General features: G+C 44.1%; 1 protein-coding gene across 6 annotated transcripts in view; it reads left to right on the plus strand.

The window, feature by feature from the left end:
• Positions 1-17181, plus strand: part of mark2b (MAP/microtubule affinity-regulating kinase 2b) — a 193215-nt gene that overhangs the window by 85006 nt on the left and 91028 nt on the right. The window lies entirely within an intron of this gene.

The following is a 17181-nucleotide window of genomic DNA, read 5'->3' on the forward strand; positions in this document are numbered from 1 at the left end:
TCTTTTTGCTGATTTGGTTTGGAAGCAGAGATTAGAACCTCAGCTCTGATCACTAGGGAAGGGATGCAATCAAGGCTGATCTCTCCCTATCTCTGCCCGTCTCCCTCACTCCCACATCCCCCCCACCTCGTTCCCTGACCCCCACCATATCCCTAACACCCCCCAGCCCTTGCTGCCTGACTCCAACACCCTACCCCCGCTCCCTGACACCCTTTCCCCCCAATGTTCCCCCCTCCACCCACTCCAAACTTGCTGACGTGCTGCTCCCCTCACTTTGTGTTTTCAAGTTCCTTTGGCTGTAAACTCTCTCTGACTGGCTTTTTATTTCACCACTTTCTTGCTCCTAATCTTTCTGACAGACCCTGTGATATGATAGACTTTACAACAGAAACAATCATGCAGTGGGAGTGTTACCTTTCACTCTCGGTCCAAGCTGACAGTCAGTGGGCCAGGCTAATGTTCTTGAGACACAGCAGCTAGCGGGGCATGAGTTCCATTCATAAAATCTGGAATGGAAAGCTAGTCTCAGTTCCATGGATGGTATCATGACTATCATTGATTATAATAAAAATCCATCTGGGTTCGCTGATGATCCTGTAGGGAAGGAAATCTACCATCCTTACCCAGTCTGGCGTACATGTCACTCCAGACCCACAGCAATGTGGTTAGCTCTTAACTGCCCTCTGAAATGGCTAAGCAAGTCCCTCAGTTCAAGGGCAGTGTAGGATAGACCACAAATGCAGTGATAAAGAGTGTATTTTTGAGTTGTGGCCAAGATGGTTGAGGCTGTCCCTGAGTTGGTGGTGGGTAACTGCTTTCACACTGAGCGGTTTACCACACCACTTCAGAGGCTTTCAATCAAATTGAGGTCACGAGTATGAACCCTTTTATATAGCATCCAGCACAGAATGCCAATTTCCCACCTTTGAAAGACTGATTTCCAAGATCTCCTCTGACCCTGTATATGCCTTGATTTCTGGGGGATGTTTGCTCAGTTCCTACATAATCCAGTACACTATTCTTGAATGACAAGACTATGCAGTGTAGTTTTTCCAACACTATGTCTGAGATGGTTGTGTACTGTATACAGGGTTACATAATTAGTGAGCTGTCAGTAGTTGTCAAGTGCGATGAAGAGTCACCTGACACGAAATGTTACCCCTGCTTTCTCCCCACAGATGCTGCCAGATCTGCTGAGTCTTTCAAGCGATTTCTGTTTCTGTAGTGTGTATGCTGGCTCATTGTGATTTCACACTGCTTAATTAACTGGCTTCCATTTCTGTTTGCCCCCAGTGATTCTATAAGAGACTGAGATAGGCTCCTTTAACTCTTCCCTTCCTTCCACCCCCGCTCCAAGCTGACTGTTAGGAAATTGTCTGTTAGTCAGTTGAGATGTTGAAATGCTGCTTGATGCTGCCATACATTTTGAAACTCTTTCCCTGCTCCTCATTTCATCGTTGAGGGTTTCTGTGTTTTTGCCTACGTCAAAAATTAAAGAATTGTTAGTGGAACTCGTCATAATCATAAGCCTGCTTGGTCTTTCATCCTTCGCCTGGTAATTACTCTGCCTGCATTGAAGACAGGTGGAGACATGAAGGAGTTAGCTGCTGTCTACAGCAGTTGTTAGTGCTATAAACTGTTGGGGGTTTCCAAGGCAACCCTGCAACAAAGCCCACTCATCCGCTGAGTTCGCAGCTCGGTTATAATGCTACTTTGTCAGGACCTGCTTTCATTCTTAAAGGGGATGTGTATTCATGCAGTCTCTCAGTCCTACGCATTATGGAGGCAGATAATTGTATCCTTACCATGGAGTGTTTCTGCTCTGTGTCAACCCTAAATATTCTTGGCAGGAGTTGGCCCACCAAATATCCGTTCTGTGTAGTATTCCAGAGTGGTGATAGTGGGCTGAGATTGTCACCTTTGACTGTCAGTAATGGAACTGTCAGGTAGCTCACAGCCCAGCCACTGACAGACTGAATTGCTAGGCACTGCCGATACAGCCTGTACAGGGGTGCTCAGAGGAAGAGTGAGAATTACACTGGGGGCATGGGGTGGTGCTCCTTGATGCTGTCGAAGGACTGAGTGTGTAAGACAGCACTCGGGCACAGAATCTATCTTCAGTGCTATTGCTCACCATATCAGTCTGTCTCAGGGCAGTTCACTGTCTAAGCCAATGCACAAAGCGTGGCTAATCATATTGTCACAGCCTTTGCATAGTGCTGAGGTGTAGGAGGCACATAATGTGAGCATAGCAAATTGCAGAGAGTTCTGAATGCAGCCCAGTCCATTGCCAAAACCAGCCTTCCTTCCATCGACTTTGTCTATACTTCCCGTGGCCTTGGGAAAGCAGCCAACATAATGAAAGGCCTCTCCCACCCCGGTTATACTCTCTCCCGCTCTCTTCCATCAGACAGAAGATACAAAAATTTTAAAATATATACTGACAGATTCAAGAACAGCTTCTCCCCCACTGTTATCAGACTTCTGAACGGACCCCTCATATATTAGAGTTGATCTTTCTCTGTAACTTCTCTCTACATGTAGCTGAACACTGCATTCTGCATTTTGTTCTGTTAACCTGATGTACTTATATAAGGTATGATTTGTCTGGTTTGCATACAAAGCAATATTTTTCACTACATCTCCGTACAAGTGACAATAATAAATCAAATCAAATGCCACAAATAGCAATGTTCACCAGATTGTCCTTATTCAGGTATCTGTTAAGGGTTAGGTTTTCATCTGACAACAGTGGGCCGAACCCCTGCTGCTCATCCCCCACATGGGATCTTCTCCATCTACCTAAAAGGGCACTCAGCAAATTAGTTTACTGTCCAGTGTGAATGGCAGCACTTAGGAAAATATGATTTCCCTTCAGCTCTCTAACCAAGCCTGGAAAATTGTACTCCAAACTCTGGAATAGTATTTGAATGGACAGCTCTGTGACTTCAGTATGAGTGCTGCCAGTTGCTCAGGATTCTACATGTCGGAGTGGTGCCTTTGATGGGTAGGCGGAGATGAAACAACAGAATGAGATCAAGGTGGGCACTGATGTGGGCGACCATTCTGCCCATCTTAGCTCAACGATATTTGGCTGACCCAACATTGAAGCTTGATCCAAGGTCTGGATATGCTTCCAAGTTGTGTGCATCATGGAGAGGCTTGTTTGCTGATCATTGCCCCAAGCAGTGTGTGGTTCCCAAAACCATACAACATCGAACAAAATGAGGTCATGATTTTCTGGCTACTTTGGGATAAAGCTCTCTCCTAACAGGATATGTTTCCAGACCCCTGTTTTTATGCTCTGTCTCAATGCTGTGGTTTACAGTTCAGAAGTACACTAGTGACCATGACATTTCCATAATATCTAGTCACACCTAGTTTAGTGTACACGCCCTGTGAGACTGAGTAAAGGAGAAACTGAACATGCCTGTCTTAAGGAATGTTCTCAAAGTGCATAGGGACAATAGTGCAAGACGAAAAGGAGTAATGTGATATTACAAAAGTGCTGTTGAGTAATCTCTACAATCCATCTTTTATCTGGAAGTCTCAAATAGACTAGAGGCAAGGTGAGTTTCATGAACTCCTATATACTCACCACACATCCTAACTCAGGTTACTCATACCCTAGGTCCCGAAATAACTTCTGAAAGAATTCCATCTTATTATGGTCAAATCACATCCCTGTAGGAAGCCTGAATGGTAGACTAACCAATTAGTTGATGAAAGATTGTTCCCACAGATTAGTCAGAGTACATGAAGGTGGAAAAGTATAAAATCATTGAAGTTTTCAAGTACAATCCCTGTGATGCGGGAGTCCTGCTGGGTCTGTTTGTAGGAGGATCCTGTATGTTCAGTCCTCCTCACTTGTGAGAGGGTTGGGGGCTGTTTGCCTGTATCTCAGGATCACTTCAGGGTGTTTTGATAGTGTGAGCCCCAGTCTGGGGGAGTGTATGAATGAGCATATACTGGTGGTTGGTTAGAACCAAGGGGCTTTCTTCAGTGCTCCTGCTTACTAATATAATGCATTTATAATCTCCTTACAGTATTTGATCTCCATTTTCTCTAAATTACTATAATTGCTGTTTTCAGCTTCTCTGTGTGAAAATTGTTCATTTGATTTTTCATCATGCAATATGGAATATTTTATTTTATCTCTACAACATGGTTCATGTCAAAGACTGGATAGGACCGCTGTTTCAGTGTTAGTGATCACCTATACTGAGCAAATGTGATTTGTATCCCAAACACTTCTGCAGCTGAGATTAAACTCGATGAAATTAATATAGCAAAAGCAATAGTGTTCTCTGAAGATGAGCAGGGAGAGTTATCTATTCTCTCACTGTTAACCTGGTAGCTCAGGCCTCATCGTTTTCTTTTACTTGTTAAAAATTTAAAGCAGGTTTTAATTTGACAGTTTGCTTCATGGAACCAGTGTTGTCTGGGCCAGTGTTTATTATCCATTCCTATTTGCCCTTGAGAAGGTGAAGGTGAATTGGCTCATTGTACTACTGCAGTCCAAGCGGTGTAGGTATATACACAATGTTGTTAGGGAGGGATTTCCAGGATTTTGATGGATAGGTGTCAATCAATGGGTTGCTTTGTCCTGGATGGTGAGGCTTCTTTGGTGTTGTGGAGTTGCAAGCTTAGAGTCACAGAGGATTGTTCTGATCCATTGACCTCTGGGTTATGGGCCCAGCATCCTCCCACTGTGCCACTTTGTTAGTATTTCATCACATTCCTAACTTGTATCTTGTAAATATTAGACAGGCTCTGGGCAATGGGAAGGTGGTTAATCGCTGTAGAATTCTCAGCTTGTTTCCTGTTGTTGCAGCCACAGTATTTATATGACTGGTCCAGTTTAGTTTCTGGTCAATAGTAACCCGTGGGATGTTGATAGTAGGACATTTGGTGTTGGCATTGCCTTTGTATGTCAAACGTTTTTGGCTAGATTTTCTCTTGTTAGTGATGACTGTTGCTTAGTATTTGTTGAAGATGGTTATGGTGCCACAAGAAACAAAGAAACTAACTGTCACCTCATACTGTTCAGTGGCACTACCACTGCTAAATTCCCCACTGTCAGCATCAGCTGCTCAGCGGTTTTCTGATTTCTGTCTACAGTTTGGGAAGAATGAAGACAGGTTTATAAATACGTCAGGATTGTGTCATGTCCTGATTTCATTGACCCGATAAGAGATGACTTTCAGTTTGTTGTGAGCTTATGTTCCATAGATGTTGCAATAGGGGCACTCACTGCTGCTTCAGTGCTTCCTGTGAGAGGCAGAGCAGGCTCCTTTGACTCCGGTGTATTTGGTGGCCAGGCTCGAGCTGCTTTGTGAATGTTCGGAGTCTTGACAGGCAAGAGGATTCTTTTGAGAGAGAAATGCTTTGCGCTTAGTGTTGGTGCACGCTGGGTTTTAATGAAGGAGCCATTAATTGTGAGAATTTGAGAATGTAACCTGTGGGCTTGTAGATTTGATTAAAATTGGGTCCTCATTAGGCAGACCTGCCCTCAACAGTCTGGAAAATTGCAGCTGTATGGATAATGGGACTATTAATCATTTCCTAATTGGGAACATTGACTACAGCGAGGGCGAGGTAGGAGAGTTGCAATGCTTTGCCTCGTTGTGGAAGGCAGACAAAAGAAAGCCCTGCCAGAGATGTTAAGACAGTGCATCACAATACTGTTTGGGCATTGGGTGGACGGTGGAACTTAGGGTAGGGCTCATATTTTGGTAACTTGCTTCCCAGGTGAATCAGTCCTTGGGTCTAATGACATCTGATTGGCAATTCAGTATTAGAAAAAGAGTTTGTTGTCAATCACTCTGTATCCAGTGTGGATTCATTAGCCATGGGGCAATGATTTTTTTAATACTCATACAGTTCTGTTCAAACTTTGCATTTCCATTTTACATCACAGCATGTTGGTATGGTTTTCATTGTGAAGGTTATAAGGTGATACAGAACTGAGAGAAACTTAAACTTCCTGTCTTATTCACTGAAACCTAAATTTCAGAATCGACTATAAATCATTATTTCTTGTGCTCACCTCTATCTTTCTCCTTGAAATTGTTTACACTGAGCTGCAATTTGGGCTAACTCCCAAAGGACTTTATTCTCATTCAGTGCAAAACAACCTAGACTTCCATGTCCAGATTCACATCTCTCTCATTGTAATCATTTTCGCCATATCTGTATGGTGCACAGGATTTGCCCCTTTCCACCAGATCCTTCTGGATTCCCTTATGAAGATTCTTATCCATTCCTGAGGCAGCAAGTTCCTCATTGTCTTGATATGTAGTTGAGGCTAAAGCAACTAGTCTTGATTTCTTTATAAGATTACATAGAGGCAAAACAAAGTACTAACTAATAACCAGGATGTTTGCAGCAAGTGTACTACGTGTGAAACTATGTATGAACTTATGAATTAGGAGCAGGTATAGGCCATTTAGCCCCTCAAGCCTGCTTCGCCATTCAAGGAAATGTTGGGTGAACCGATTATAACCTTGTCTCCACGTCCCTGGCTACCTCAGATAACCTTCGACCCCTTTGCTTTATCTACTAAAGTAAAACAAAGACTTGACACACCTGCCATCATTGGTCAGAACATTGAATGTAGGAATTGGGACATCATGTTGCGGCTGTATGAGACATTGGTTAGGCGACTTTTAATTCTGGTCGCCCTGCTATAGCAAGGAGCTTGTTAAACCTGAGAGGGTGTAGAAAGATTGACAAAGATGTTGCTGGGGTTGGAGGGTTTGAGCTATAAGGAGAGCCTAAATAGGCTGGGGCTTTCTTCCCTGGTGTGTCTGAGGCTGAGAGGTGACATTGTAGAGGTTTCTAAAACCATGAGGGGCATTGATAGGGTGAATAGCCAAGATCTTTTTCCTAGGGTCGGGGAGTCCAAAACTAGAGGGCATAGATTTGAGGTGAGAATGGAACGATTTAAGAGAGACCTGAGGGATAACCTTTTCAAGCAGAGGGTGGTGCGTTTATGGAATGAGCTGCCAGAGGTAGTGGTAGAGGCTGGTACAATTACAACATTTAAAAGGTATTTGGATGGGTATATGAATGGGAAGGGTTTAGAGGGATATGGACCAATTGCTGGCAAATGGAACTAGGTCAGATTAGGATGTCTGGTCGGCATGGACCAGTTGGACAGGAGGGTCAGTTTCTGTGCTGCATGATTCTGACTCTATAACTGTGAACGCTGGTGATCTGAGTTAGTTCAGAAGGGGGTCGCTGGACTGGAAACATTAGACCGGCTGACTTTCTCCAGCAGTGTGCTTTTGTTGAAGAAGCTATGTATCCTGCTTTAAAAATTTGAAAGACTCCATTTCCATCTTCAGTTCAAATCAGAAAGGTGCAAATTAGAGGTGTTGTGATTTGCCTCTGTTGCACTGCTAGACTTTGAAGATTTTGAGTCGAGAGAATCATGAGATAGACATGCTTTGATCTGTCTTCTACAGCTTGTTTTTCCTGGAGTAGCCTGATAGCCTCACATCAGAGGCTTGCCAGTTCAGAGCATGGCTTGCCAGCAATCGCTTGTGCTCTCCACCTCGGACCCGTGTTGGAAGTATTTTCAGGTTGACAGTTAGGTTGAGTTATTTCTCAGCAGTCAAGCCCTGGAACCGGACTTGGGAGTCTGGAACTCCTGGCTTATTGTTAGACCCAGTGTGTTATAAAATGTTATGTTGCATTTTTGTGAAGTTTTGGAAGGGTGTAGGAACTGCTTAATTTTGCAAGATAGAAAGAAACAGTTGTGAGGAATGCAGCCTTTTCTCAGTGAAGCAAAGGGGTTGGGGAGATCTGATTGGGTGGTTGATGGAATCAAGAAGGTCCTTGGGAGAAACTAATATTATAATCAGTTTTCAAAAACACCGGTATTGTGATCCTCTATGTATCCCTTTGCAGTATTCCTTTGTTTGAGATTTTCACCTTTTAAAAACAGTATCATGTACTTTGCACCCTCCACTGCTCCTGGGCAAGCTGGAAAATCCTACTGAAACTCCTTTTAATGGAAAATCTTTGATATTCCCCTTTCACTTCATCAGTTTTTAAGTTAATTTATGTTGCTACTGTAACTCCTTGACAAATCTTATCAGCAATCCTCCATGATGGTACCTGCTCACAGACAGAGTGCTGGTACCAGGGATTGAACGTGAAAGTAAGGAGGTTATACTTTATTTATACAGGGCACTGGTGTGACTGCCCCTCGAATATAGCATGCTGTTATGGTCTCCTTGTTTAAGTGTCATGACTTACTGGGATGGCACGCTGAAAGTCAAACCCCACTGATGCTGGAGTTGTGACAACAGATTTTAATAAGTACACAAAGATTTCCCCAGATTACCTGTGTTCTAGAGCCAGATGGACAGAACCTATGCACCAGCTTTCTGTACTTAACAAAGAATACTGTTTATTACAAGTAAATAAGCTCTAGGTAAACAATTCTGAACTGTTGGTATATAACCCTACTAATTAAAGCTCTAATCCCTTTCTAAAATCTCCCTTACGTGCTCATGGAGTCATAGAGTCAAACGGCACCGGAACAGACCTTTCAGTCCAACTTTTCCATGCCAGCCAGACATCCCAATCTGACCTAGTCCCATTGCCAGCATTTGGCCCATGTCCCTCTAAACCCTTCCTATTCATATACCCATCCAGATGCCATTTAAATGTTGTAATTTTACCTGCCTCAACCACTTGCTCTCGCAGCTCTTTTTTACACACACCACTTCTACTTGATAAACATTACCCCTCATTCTGAGATTCTGGGACATAGCCATCAACTGATCAGCAGGGAGATGATTGCACTAAGTTTGTAAATACAGTTTGATCAAAATGATGGGTTTAGAAACAGGCCCCAGTTTAACCACAGATGTTTTTGAATTTCCATTTTTGGAGAAGTAAGATAACAGTGTCACTTAGTGCTTTGGAGCCTCCTGCGAAGCGCTTCTTTGATGTTTCCTCCGGTGTTTATAGTGGTCTGTCCCTGCCGCTTCCGGTTGTCAGTTTCAGCTGTCCGCTGTAGTGGTTGGTATATTGGGTCCAGGTCGATGTGTTTGTTGATGGAGTTTGTGGATGAATGCCATGCCTCTAGGAATTCCCTGGCTGTTCTCTGTCTGGCTTGCCCTATGATAGTAGTGTTGTCCCAGTCGAATTCATGTTGCTTGTTGTCTGCGTGTGTGGCTACTAACGATAGCTGGTCATGTCGTTTCGTGGCTAGTTGATGTTCATGTATGCGGATTGTTAGCTGTCTTCCTGTTTGTCCTATATAGTGTTTAGTGCAGTCCTTGCATGGTATTTTGTACACTACATTCGTCTTGCTCATGTTGGGTATCGGGTCCTTCGTTCTGGAATTCAGGAGGAAATTCTTCACACAGAATGGGGAGAATGTGGAAATCGCTACTATAGAGGTGGCACAGTGGCTCAGTGGTTAGTGCTACTGCCCCTCAGCCCTGGGAACCCAGATTTGATTCCAGCCTTGGGCGATTGTCTGCGTGAAGTTTGCTAATTCTCCCTGTGTCTGTATGGGTTTCCTCCCAAAGCCATGCTAAGTTGCTTATAGTGTCCAGGGAGGTGCGGGCTAAGTGGGTTAGTCATGGGAAATGCAAAGTTAAAGGGATAGGGTAGGAGGATAAGTCTGGTTGGGATGCTCAATAGTGGGTCGGTGTGGAATCGATGGGCCAAATTTCCACACTGTAGGGATTCTATGAGGGAGGTATTGAGGTGAATAGTGCAAATGTATTTAAGGACTTGAGATGCATACTGTCGTGATTGTAATGAGGTCAGCCAGGTGGACCTCAATGAGTTTCCTGTTTGTACCAGATTAACAGCACCAGTCAGGGAACCCTGGCTGACAGATAAAAAAAAGTGTCATAGGTTCTGTTCACTCTGAGAGCTGGATCAGTGTCAAGTACTATGCATGTAAATAAAGGGTAGCTTGGTAGCGGGACACTGGCCTCAATGGAGTTACTTCAGTGCGATGAGAGAAAAGCATACTCCTGAAGAAATTAGCTCTCAACAGTTGTCTTTAAGTTGGAGTAAGCATTTCTGGCATCGTGCCGTTATTTGGGAAACTTGACTCGTTTGATCCTGCCGTCAAAGACTGGGTCCAGTATGTGGAAACAATGCATTATTTTTCCATGCAAATGAAAAGCAATCAGTAATTTTCCTGACAGCTTGTGAACCTACAGCTTTTTCAGTTATCAGGAATCTAACTTTCTGAGGCAACAGGACTAAAACCTTTCAAGAGTTGACGGATTTAGTTAAGGAATATTGCAATCCCAGCCTTGTCTAATTCTGAGATGCTATTGGTTCAGCAACCGGGGGAATTTGTGTTGGGATTTTTGACAACTGCCAGAGGCATGTGACTTTAGTTTAACTCTTAATGAGATGCTGAGACACTTTTTAATATGTAGGATTAATGATGTAACCTTGCAAAAATGCCTTCTAGATGCAGCCCAACTGGACTTCAAACAGGCACTCCAATTGGCTTTATCATTGGAAAATGCAGCAAGTGGAACAAATGAGTTACAGGTTTTTCTGATAGAAGTGTGCACCCTCACCAGTCCAACTGAACTTAGGGAACACCACTTGAGGGAAGGTAATTGCATAACCTCACTCAGGGAATATCCTGTACAGAGGCACTCTAGATCAATCCATAGCAAAACCCCAAAACAAAGCCAAGCCTTGGCCAAACACTTAACCTTTTTTTCAGGATATGGGCTAGCAAGCCATTGTGGTTGCTTGCCAGTGTCCAGATTTGAGACAGCAAAAGTCCCACTCGACCCAAATTGAGTAAGAGAACTCATAGGCTGGTGTCCAGGTGAGTGCACTCGTTGGAAAGTCCATAGGTTTGGAACAGTTAAAATGCTTAGTAACATCCAAATCCAAACCAATCAAAATAACTGCCTGGTTAAATGGTCACCCGATTCTAATGAAGCTTGCTACTGGTTTGACCATTTCAGTGATCACAGAACAAGTCCTTCACAAAATTTGAAAAATGTGTTGCTGGAAAAGCGCAGCAGGTCAGGCAGCATCCAAGGAGCAGGAGAATTGACGTTTCGGGCATATGTCGATTCTCCTGCTCCTTGGATGCTACCTGACCTGCTGCACTTTTCCAGCAACACATTTTTCAGCTCTGATCTCCAGCATCTGCAGTCCTCACTTTCTCCTCCTTCACAAAATTTGCACTGGACTCAAACTCTTATGTTTGTTCAAGACCTTGGCCATACTTATTTGCAATTGTGGTTAGATCAGGATTCCCAGAAATATGCTACAATTAATACCCATAAGGGTTTGTACCAACATATGAGACTGCCAATTGGGATATCATCAGCCTGTACCTTTTTTCAGTGGATGATTGAGAGCATTTTACAAAATCTACTCCGGGTCACCATTTATTAAAGACAATGCCCTAATAACAGGGAAGAGCAATAAGGAGCACTTGAAAAACTTGGAAATAGTCCTTAGTTTCTCCTGGGTGGGTGTAAGCCTGAGCAGGGAAGTAATGTGTGCTCCAGGCACTGCAAGTGACCTACTTGGGCTACAAAGTTGAGAAGACTGTGTACACTTGTTGGAAGATAAAGAGTGATCAAAGGTGTCCAGCGCTCATGTCTGTACCAGAACGTAGTTCCAGTCAAAGGAAAGACCTATTATGGAAAACTCATATGTAACCTGGCCTCCATCCTGGCGCCTTTGCATCAACTCTTTAAAAAAGAGTCAGCATTGGAACTGGTAAGAGGCATGGACAACACGAGGTCAGGTCTAGTGACATGTAACCAAGCCATAGATTTCAGGGAAGTGAAGAAATAACAATCATCCTCGATAGAGCTGGCACACTATGATCCCAAGGGAGATCTGGTAATGACATGCGATGCCTCCCCCTATGGCATTGGGGTAGTATTAGTTCAGAGGTGGCCCAATGGAGAGGAACATCCAGTAGCTTATGCATTCAGGACTTTGGCTAATGCAGAGCATAAATACGCTGAGAAAGGTGAAGGAGGATTTGGAGTTGGGAAGATCTCCTAGTATCCGTACAAATGTAAATTTATAACAGACCACAATTTCTTGCCGGGTCTACTTCAAGAGGACAAGGCAGTGCCATCCATAGTTTCAGGCCAAATTCAGCAATGGGCTCTAATTCTAAGTGTCTACAGTTTCAAGTTGGGATGTTGTCTGGGAGACCAAATAGCAAATGCAGATGCGTTGAGCTGCTTCCTGCTGATCGATATACCACTGGTGATACTGCCCCTGGAAGAGTGCATAGTAGTTTTAAATGTTGTCCCCTCACTTCCAGTCACAGCTGACAGTATCAGACTTTGGATGCAGAAAGATTCAGTCCTGGCAAAACTGAAACAGCTGGTGGTGATGGGAGAAACCAAAGGGCCGTCGCAACCAGAATTGAAATTTCTTTGGACCTGGAGAGACCAGATCACAGTGGAGGATGGCATGTTGTAATCGGGAGCAAAGGTGATTGTCTCAAGCAAAGGTTGCCACAGTGCCCAGAATGCCAACATGAACAAGAGTTACCACTGGTTAAACCTGCCTCTCTCTCTCTTCTCCCCCCCCCCCCCCCCCCAATGCCTGGGTAAACCTCCCATGCCTGGGTAAACCTGGACTTGGTTATGCGTTGGTTATGCATTACTTTCATGGGCTCAGTGTTCACATTCATTGTGGATGCCCACTCAAAGTAGCTGGACGTGCATAGTGTTTATTCATCAACTAGGGAGGTGAGAAAAAAATTGCACGGATCTTTTGCAATACACAGACTATCTGAAGTGTTGATCACAGATAAAGGTTCACTGTTTACCAGCACATAAAGTCAAATGGCATTTGACACATATGTTAAGCTCCAAACCAGTCCTCATCCAGTGATCTGGCAGCAAGAGCAGTCCAGACTTTGAAGGCCGGCTTAAAGAAACCGCCTACAGCTTCACTTGATACCAAACTGTCCAGGTTCCGATTTGAATATAGGACCACCCCTCATGCAACTACAGGGATACATCCAGCAGAGTTTTTAATGGGGGGAAGACTCCACACCAGGTTAAACCTGATCTTCCTGGACCTGTGGAGGGGTAGGGTGAAACGGCATCAGGAATATCAATGCTGGACACAACTCCGCTCAGCAAGAAAGGCAGTTTACTTCCGGGTATGAGGTTGGTGTAGGAACCATGGGAATTGCCCTGCCTTGGTAAGAGGCATGGTCAACACAAGGTCAGGTCCAGTGATGTTACAAGTTTGGGTAGGTGCAATGGTCCTGAACAGGCAAGTGGACAACATGAAAGTTGCAAATTGTGAGAAGCAAAATGTGCCTTGCTCCTTGATAGCCTTTCTGACTGTTCAAGAGCCCATGGGTTTTCCATATCTGTCAAGTGTTGAAGATACCCCAGAATCTGACGTGGACATGATGGATGTCGCTGCCTCGCACCTTTGCCACCTGGGGAAGAGAATGGAATTCTTCTGAGTCATTTCAGGGGCAGGAGGCGAGCTACTGCATGGTACACACCACCCGTATCAAAGGCAGAGTTGGAGGTACCTGACCCAGTGGTAAAACACTCCAGGAGAGCTCCAAAAAAAAAGAACTGGCCCATATCCTTGGGTTCAAAGGGAGAGGGATGTAGTGATTGTAATAAGGTCAGCCAGGTGGACCTCAGAAATGAATTCTCTGGTTGGGGCTGTTAATCTGTCCAATCAGGAAGCCTGGCTGACAAGAGTGTCAGATTTTCTGTTCAATCTGAGCGCAGGCTCTGAGGAAGCTGGATCACTGTCAAGGACTCTCTGTGTAAATAAAGGGTGACTTTGTACCGGGATGCAGGCTTCTGTGCAGTTATTTAACATAATCGAAGGAAAAAGGAACAGGATTTACTGATTGGATGAGAAGATGATGGTGGGATGCTCTGATGGGACGCAAACACAGCTAAACACTCTCGTAATAAATTTTACACAAGGGAACATTTCTCTTGAGACCCATCATTCCTGCACACTAATGTGAATACTCTCAGCTTACTTTGGTAAGTATGCATCCACAAACCGCTCCCTGCTGCTCACTTTACAGTACCCATAGCCCAATGTCATAAATAAGAAGGAAAAGTATTGGTGATTAAAATGGCCCATGCAGTTATTCAACCAAGGAAAATGATGATCCATTTTAAAGATACGTTGGTTATGTATGCTGCAAGATAGATACAGGAAAAAAAAGGCATAGGGTTATTGACTGAGGGAGAAAAGCAATTCTCTGGTTCCTGTTCAGAAGAGTTGCTGAGCTGCTTCCTGTCCTGGTGAGGCTCTGCTTCTGAGTCATCCTTGTCTGGATGCTTCTACTGGTTTGCAAGAGGCACAGAGTGGCCGGTTCACTTATGGAATGCGTCTGGCTTATTAATTAGAAGTCTCAGCTTATAACAACTGCTGAAGATAAGATTTTTCTTTTAATCTTAAAGAGGCTTATTGCAGCGAATAGAGAGAGAACTTCTGGAGCTGCTGGTGGTCCAAAGGTTGCTTTGTATCTTGTTCACAGCCCCAAGCTGTTCAGCTACCTGAGAACCAATCATGCAGTTGTTGTTGGGGGGGAAGCCTTTGTGACTGATAACTGGCCACTAATCCATAAACCAATTCAATTCCTGTTACCAACCAAAGTTATTTTTGTGCACAACCCTTTGTTCCAGTGTGTCTGCAAACTCTGCTATAACCCACAGCTGTACAAAGTGTTCACTGAGTGTCAGATTACTTTCAAATCTTACAGAAATCCTTGTAATCCCTAGTTTTAAAACCATTCTTTTCTCATTTTAGTCCTCAATTTAAAAAACACAAAAATGAATAGACCTGGTTCTCCTGTAAGGAAGGACATAGATGTGTTGGAAGCAGTTCAGAGGAGGTTTGCTCCAATACTACCTGGAACGATCAGATTGTTTTACAAGGGTAGGTTGGGCATGCTGGGCTTGTTTCCACTGGAGTTGAGAGTGTGCGGGGTGACTTGACTGAAGGATATAAGATACTGTATGGTTTTGATAAGGTTGGCTGGGGATGGATGTTTCCTGACATCACTGAGTCCAGATTGAGTGGCACTATAAAAAAAAGATGGGTTGGCCTTGAGGTAAGAAATGCAGATTTCTTTTGAGGGTTGTGCAGGTTTGAAACGTACTGCCTCAGAAGACGGTGCAAGTAGGGACCTGGTTCATTTTTAAGGCAGAGTTAGTTAATCTTTTGTTAGGCAAGCAAATTAAAGATTGGCACATGTAGATGGGACTATGGAGTTCGAAACAAATAGATCAGCTGTGATCTTATTGAGTGGTGGAGCAGTATTGAGGGGCCAAATGGCTAACTTATGCCAATTTATAAGTTTGGTTTATAAAATAACAGCAATTCAACGTGGCTAAATGACCTCAGCATCTCGCTGCCAGTGACTGAGTTAAATGGTACCACACCTTATGTGTGTGAAATGTTTTCAAGATATTACATAACATTTGCTTGTATCTGTTCCTGAAAACCAACCTGACATCTGTGCAGGCAGCTCGGTAGAAAGACCTGGCTTTTTAACATGTTTATGGTTTGTACCGTGTGACAAAGGGGCTTATTGTCCTGCAAGAGGAGTGCAAAAGACCTGTCTGATAGTGTTTACTGAATGCATAGGTTGCTGTAAAATTGCCTGCCCTTGGCACAATGTAAACAGTGGGCGGCAAATGTCACTTAATCTGTGACGCCGATTTTCCTGGAAACTTGTAACTGATCCAGAGCTACCCGGAACTGAGGGATCAATCTCACCCAGAACTCCTTGTAATGTGAGAGACCGTGTGAGGCTCACCCAGACCTCTGTGTACTGTGAGGGGCACTTTAAAACTCACTTGGAACTCCCTGTAGTGTGAGAGACATTGTATGGCTCACTGGGAACTCTCTGTATGTTGAGGAGCACTGTAATACTCACTTAGAACTCACTGTAGTTTGAGGGGTACTGTCAGTCTCACCAAGGAATCTGTGTACTGAGAGGGATACATAAGGTCCACTCCAAACTTTGTGTAGTGTGAGAGATACTGTAAGGTTCACTTGGAACTCTGTACTTTAAGTGACATTGCAAAACTCTCATGGAACTCCCTGTAGCATGAAAGATACTCTGTAACTCACTCTGAACTCCCTGTACTGTGAGGGACATGAAAACTCACTTGGCACTTGATGTAGTGTGAGGGGTACAGTATGTCTCACCGATAACTCTGTGTACTGAGAGGGATACTGCAAAGCTCACCTTGAACTCCCTGCAGTGAGAGGAGCACTGTAAAACTCATTCAGAGAACTCTGGAGTGTGAGAAACACCGTAAAACTCACTCGGAACACCCTGTACCGCGAGAAACACTGTAAAACTCACTTGGAACACTGTAATGTGAAGAACACCTTGTACAGCGAGGAACACTAAAACTTACTCTGAACTCCCTGTACAGTGAGGAGCACTGTAAAACTCACACGGAACACCCTGTACAGTGAGGAGCACTGTAAAATTCACTCTGAACTTCCCAGGAACACTAAAACTCACTGAACGCCCTGTACAGTGAGGAACTCTGTAAACTCACACGGAACACCCTATACAGCAAGGGGCACTAAAGCTCACTCTGAACTCGCTGTACAGCGAGGAACACTGTAAAACTCACTCTGAACACCCTGTACAGTGAGGAGCACTGTAAAATTCACTCTGAACTTCCCAGGAACACTAAAACTCACTGAACGCCCTGTACAGTGAGGAACACTGTAAAACTCACACGAAACACCCTGTGGTGTGAGGAACACTGCAAAATTCACTCAGAACACCCTGTACAGCGAGGAACTCTGTAAACTCACACGGAACACCCTGTACAGCGAGGGGCATTAAAGCTCACTCTGAACTCGCTGTACAGTGAGGAACACTGTAAAACTCACACGAAACACCCTGTGGTGTGAGGAACACTGCAAAATTCACTCAGAACACCCTGTACAGCGAGGAACTCTGTAAACTCACACGGAACACCCTATACAGCAAGGGGCACTAAAACTCACTCTGAACTCCCTGTACAGTGAGTAGCATTGTAAAACTAGCTCTGACCTTCTCTAGTGCAAGGGATATTGTAAAACTCACGCGGAACTCCGTGTTGAGGGGTACTGTAAGTCTCACTAAGAAATCAATGTACTGAGAGGGATACATTAAGCCTCATTCCG

The sequence above is a fragment of the Chiloscyllium plagiosum genome, unplaced genomic scaffold (assembly GCF_037043375.1).
Source record: "Chiloscyllium plagiosum isolate Xiang-an unplaced genomic scaffold, Cpla_swu_hap1 HiC_scaffold_46, whole genome shotgun sequence".
Lineage (NCBI taxonomy): Eukaryota > Metazoa > Chordata > Chondrichthyes > Orectolobiformes > Hemiscylliidae > Chiloscyllium > Chiloscyllium plagiosum.